The sequence below is a fragment of the Electrophorus electricus genome, chromosome 10, assembly GCF_041902795.1.
Source record: "Electrophorus electricus isolate QZ-2024a chromosome 10, ASM4190279v1, whole genome shotgun sequence".
Taxonomy (NCBI): Eukaryota; Metazoa; Chordata; class Actinopteri; order Gymnotiformes; family Gymnotidae; genus Electrophorus; species Electrophorus electricus.
This window is the reverse complement of record NC_137506.1, coordinates 6,232,618-6,238,617: the sequence shown is the minus strand read 5'-3', so window position 1 is coordinate 6,238,617 and position 6,000 is coordinate 6,232,618. Positions and strand designations below refer to the sequence as shown.

General features: G+C 37.7%; 1 non-coding gene across 1 annotated transcript; it reads right to left on the bottom strand.

Moving 5' to 3' along the window:
* Positions 1–3,944: 3,944 nt before the first annotated feature.
* trnai-aau (transfer RNA isoleucine (anticodon AAU)) lies at positions 3,945–4,018 on the bottom strand. Its single transcript has one exon. It is a non-coding gene; the product is annotated as a tRNA-Ile (tRNA).
* Positions 4,019–6,000: the final 1,982 nt, after the last annotated feature.

Genomic DNA, 6,000 nt, shown 5'->3' with positions numbered 1-6,000 from the left:
GAATATTTTCAAAAATTAGATTCTTTAAAAGGTGGGTTTAAATGATACAGCACTACAAAAAGCACGCCAACCATAGGCAACAAGCAATCCTTGAATTAGAATAACTTAATATTTCTGTACGTGGGCAAAATAATAATATGATTCTTAGTCCACGTTATATTTAGGCTCCATGCATGTAAATATATCTTTTATTTAAAAATGAACACATTGTCTTTTTTTACCACTAGTCACTTTGAAACCATTTAAGCCCACTACACTCCATTTAAGATGACCTTAGAGTGTTTTAATGAGGAGTTCCTTCAAGTACAAACTTGCATCAGTTTTCACTGTACTGGCTGCAAATAAGAAATTATGATATGCAAAATAATTGCTGTTTGATGGAATAAATGAATAACAAATATGAAGTTACAATGTGATCATAAAATGGCTTAGGCTAATGTGTCCATGTGTTCTTACAATCCTGGCAGGTGATGTGTGACTTGTGGTTGGAGCTTCACTGAAACAGATGTTTTACATCTTGTTCTGGATTAGAATTTGGCTAGTGGAATTCAGAGCCCTTTCCCCAATGGGAGAAAATGATTTTATTGTTTTATGTGAGATCATCCTGAGCAGACCATTCACAAATCAGAACAGTTTCCTGTGGCTACAGTGAGGACCTCAGCTGATACTGGAATATTCACCCACTGCTTTGATATGCTTATCTCACAGATTTCACAACAAAATCCCAGAATATCTACAATGTAGATGAGACAGGATTTGTCACTGGTCCATGACAAATCCTGTAAGATTATGTACCAGACTACAGGTGGAAGTGGGAGGGAACAGATAACAGTCCACATCACTGGGAATGTTGTTGGGCAGATTCATCATCTACAAAGGGAAACGGTTGTACAATTCTTGGTGTCAAGGAGGTCCAGACCGCAACCCCATTTTTGGATGGAACATGGATGGTTGGACAAATCTCTTCCTTAAACTATTCACTCAGATCTCAGACTGAACATTTCTCAGGGTTTTAATATTTGATGGTTAAACCTCGCATGTGACTCTGGGACTGGGGGACTAGGGGGCTTCTTAACATTTTTTCTACTCCTGAACCTCTTACTGAATAAATGTTGGGCTGTTAATTCTTTCAAAACTATACATTTTTTTAATATTTTGTCAATACATCATGACATGATCTTACTTGGAACACTTAAATGGACTTAAATGGTCCAACTGTACCTATTAAGCTGATGCCAGACTTTTCACTTATTTAATAAAATATCTTTATTTATATTATAAAACAGACATGAACTAATGAGCACATTTTGAAATAAGACATTCATATTTAAATCAATTCAAAATCTATGAAAAATGCCTGGAAAATTATTTTGGCACGCTTATTGCATAAAGGAAAAGAGTAAAGTTATGTTAATATGGAAAGGACATGAAATTCTAAACCACACAGCTATTTTTGAAAGAAAGACTTAATTCCTTTAAATCCTTTCCATACAATCGTAATACGAAATCTCTTCTTCTCACATTTTCTTGCTTCCGTGGCTCCATTCGCTTCTTTCGTTGTCTGCTCTATGTCTTTTTGCTGACGTTTCAGTTTCTTCTTCTCATGTGTCTCCTTGAACAGCTTCTTCTCTGCATTTGGTGCTGCCCTCACATCTGAGTGATAGGACAGGGGAGGCAGTAGTGGACGGCTAGGTCTGTAGGGTCTGGATGATGGGGCTTCTTGGAGCCAGTGGGGCTCACCAGGTGCAAATCTGGTAGGCTGTCTGAGGGAGAGTGAGGGAAACCTGTTGTCTCGTGGTTTGGGAGACTCCAGGGGGAAACTGGGCCTTGGGCTTTCCAACTGTGAAAAAGCATTTAATTTTGCATCACTATTAAATACATGCATGTGCACACACTTTGATATACTATCAAAAATATAATATAAGTTAGACTGTGATATTGTAGTGTCATAGGCAATCCATTTGTTGATTTGCCCTAACACATTTATGCTCACTATTTACCTGGATTTTAATTATAGTTCCTTATTTCAATCTAAAATCATCTCCTGTGTATAGCAGAACATTGCTTCATTGGATGTGCACTGCAGTGTAACTAAGTGTTTCACTTTTCCTACTTTCTCAAGCTGTGCTCTCAGCCTGCTCAATTCAGCTTTGATCATCACATTCTCCCTCTGCAGTTCTTGCACTGCTAGCTCGAGGTCTAGACCTCCAAGATACCGCCCAACACGTGCAGCCTTCCGTCGGTTGTCCTCCCTTGTCTTCCTCTGACATTCACCCAGGGTCTCTTCCTCCTCCACCTTATGGTTTCCCATTTGAAACATGCAGAGACATATGACTCAGCAATGTGTATTCGGTCCCTAGAGATCTTCGGCCATCAAAGATTCTATATATATATTTTTCAATCTGAGATGCTGCAGAGCCTCATTCTAATCCCTAACAGGCAATCTCTATCTAAAAAGGGCCTCATATCAAAATTTAAAGTGGTGTGTTAGTTGTAACAGTCGCCAGCTGTGTTGATAACTCACTCTACGATGCGCTGACACGGTGGAATCTTCCAGCTGCTTACCGTCCTCCTACAAAACAGAAACCTGCTTAACACACTGATATCCAGCTCAACAGGAGGATGTCTTACAATGTAGGTTGGAGAATTGTGTGAATTGCTGCAACTAACTTCAAAAGGATGAACGCTGTTCTGCCAAAAATGCATCTCACTTTTGTAATCTTATCTTTTTTAAATGTTTGTACTACTGCTTGTCTTCTGTTTATTCTGACTAGCAGTTGCTATCACACCACGCGACTAGAATGTTATACGTATGACGCCGCATGGTTACAGAATTCAAAAGATTACAGCTCGGACGATATTGAACGCGTGTTAAAATACGCTCATGAATGAGTTTAACAGACACCTGTTCATTTCAACACAAAGGGAGAAATTACTCAGCTCACAGAGCTTAGTAACGCGTTAGAGGAAAATTCGCTGCTGCTCTTTAAAACACACCAAGTCACTGCACTATATTGGACTGTTTGCACTTGTGTAGCATGTTGTCTGTTGCACTGTTGTTTTTCTGTTGCACCATGGCCCTGGAGGAACATTGTCTCGTTTTTGTTGTGTACTAGTATATAGCTGAAATGACAATAAAACCTCTTGAACTTGAACTCGAACTTGATGATGACTTGCCAAAATTGCTTGATAGGTGTGCTCTGCCACGTGGCGTGAATGTAATCGTCAACTGTGATTTGAGTAAAGTATGTACAGATTGCTGAGCTTGTGAAACCAATTTTAAACATCCAATGTGTAGTATAATGTACTCTGTATTATTTTGTACTGAATGCATTGTAGGTTAGTGTTGCTGTCATGTGGTAATGATTATTACACATTTTAATCCAAACTGCGGCGTCGGGGGCTGGTAATAAATCTTCTTCCCATTGTCTCGATGGGAGGGTAACTGAGATTTGATTTCACTATTATTTTGTATATCTTAGATAATAGGTTTTTTGTATTAAGAATGTTTGTTTATAAATTCTGATATGGATGTAGGTATCGGAGTTGATTTTTGAACACAGGTGATCTTAGCTGATGGTATTGTAGGAGCTGTAGGAACAGACACCTAACTTGCTATAATTTGATGGGGAGGATGCAGGTCATCTGCATGCCTCTGGAATGGCTTCCTTGACCAATTCACACAGCGATCGAGAGCCTTACACTAATGCCAGAGTCCCTCTGATTTCATACTTTTCTCCGCAATATCCAAAATTTGTAAATAAGCACAAATCCATGGGTAAAGTTGTGTAATCAAGAACATACTCTCAATTTCCTGTACTTGGAACATGTCTTAGCAGATTGTGGTTTACAAGCAATGTTATAAGCAACACAAGTTCAAACAGGTGCCCTTTTTGCAACAGGTGGTTTGTTGACAAGGGGTCGTTCATCAGCCAAAACTCACATGGCCTATATGGGGATCGAACCCATGACCTTGGCGTTATTAGCACCACGCTCTGACCAACTGAGCTAATCGGCCTTTCGCAGGTAGCTTCACAGTTCTTGGTGCAGCAGTGAAGGGAACCTTTCCATAAAATTGTAGACTTGGTATCAACAAGATTTTCGACCGAGCATAGGTGAAAGTTGACACATATTGTTCCCTCTGACAAATGGTTATTCTGCAGCCAACTTTTGAATTAAACTTCAAAAGCAAATGTGCAGAAGCTTTTGTTAAAGAGCAATTCAGTGCAGTTGTACACAGTGAGAAAATCATCAATTGCAAAGTCCACCTAGCTTTATTGCTGTGAGTTACATAGTGCTGTCTATTACACCATGAAATCTGCCTTAACAACAAAAATGTCATGTCTGATTCTGTGAGCCAAGGAATATAAACCTTTTAGGGACATATTTGATGTATGGCTCACATTGCACAACTCTATGTCTTGGAATCTGGAGTCCTTAATTTGTGGTATCTCAGTGGCAGACATAATCAGTGATAAACCACTGATAAGTCAACTGGTCTTAACGCAAACCAGATTTAACTTTCTCTGTGGAGACTGTGTCTAACTTAAACCTTTCCTTCAAATAGAAGAGATCCTTGTTGCAGAGGTAATGTTTTTACCTTTATATGGTTTTCCCACTCATAGTCAGGCAACACACACAAATGCAAACCTCTCACAGACTCTCTCACACACATCCAGAGCAGACATTAATATCTGACAATGTATATTTTACAGCACACTGCTGGCCATCTGAACACATGATGGATAGATATGGTATAGACTGTAGATATGGTATTATACAAAATGGATCTGTACATTCTGTAGATTGTGTACATATATACCCAACCATATACATTGTACATTGTGAATATAATCATAATATACATATATTGTACATACATTGTTAATATATTTTTGTACATACTTAGAATATATATATTTATCTGTATATATATATATATATATATATATATATATATATATATATATTTTTTTTTTTTTTTTTTTTTTTTTTTTTTTTTCTCTATGCACCCCTGGTTCTCTTCCTCAGTTTGGATAGAGCACTCTCCACCATTTTACTGCGTGTTATACTGTGTATGACTATGTATGTGACGAATAAACTGAACTTGAACTTGAACTTGATATGATTCTAATCTGCACTATTCATCTAACACATTCATAGTTATTCATCTGAACACATGATGTTTCTGTCTCTGTACCGCTATTAGTTATGCAATGGTGCCTCAATACTAGCAGTAACTGAACAGGGTTCTGTATAAATATGATCTTTATAACAGCTGCCATAACAGCAAAAATGTAATGTCTGATTCTGTGAGCCAAGGAATTATTATTGATATTGTGAATATTTAATAACCTCCAATGCCAGCAGATTAAATTTTCACAATATTGTGAAAATTGTAAAGGATACTTTATTCATGTCCTCATTGCTAAAGATTGTATCGCTTTATCACAGAGATAAGCTAGTTAGCTAGCTAACAGTTGGGGTCAGCAAGTGTCAAACTCGGGGCTATAAACCATTCCTTGTGGAACCATTTCATTGTTCAGCTTTAAACTTTGATCATTTAGGTGCTGGTAGTTTGTTAGCTAGCTAACTGTTCAGCAATAGAAAACCTACTTTTGTATGATTTAGAGACCCAAATTTACAAACCTGTGGGTTTTCAGATTTATCGTTCTCTCTAAATAAGCAAAATGAGTTAAGCCATTACTACAGCTATTGGACTGTTTGAACTACAATATTCGACTGTTCATTTATTGTTAATTAGATTAAATTAACTTTCATAAACATTCTGTATTAATAGAATGTAGTTTTTGGCTGTGATTCATTACATTTTGGCAATTGTGAAAACAAACTGGATGATACTTCTAAAAGTAATTGTGTTTGCAGTTTATTTGCATAGGTACATGAACAACACTGGTAGCATAGTCAACAGGCTTGATGGTTTTCCAGTGCATGACACTGTGATACCAGGGCTGGCCCAATCCTGTGTGGGGCCCTATG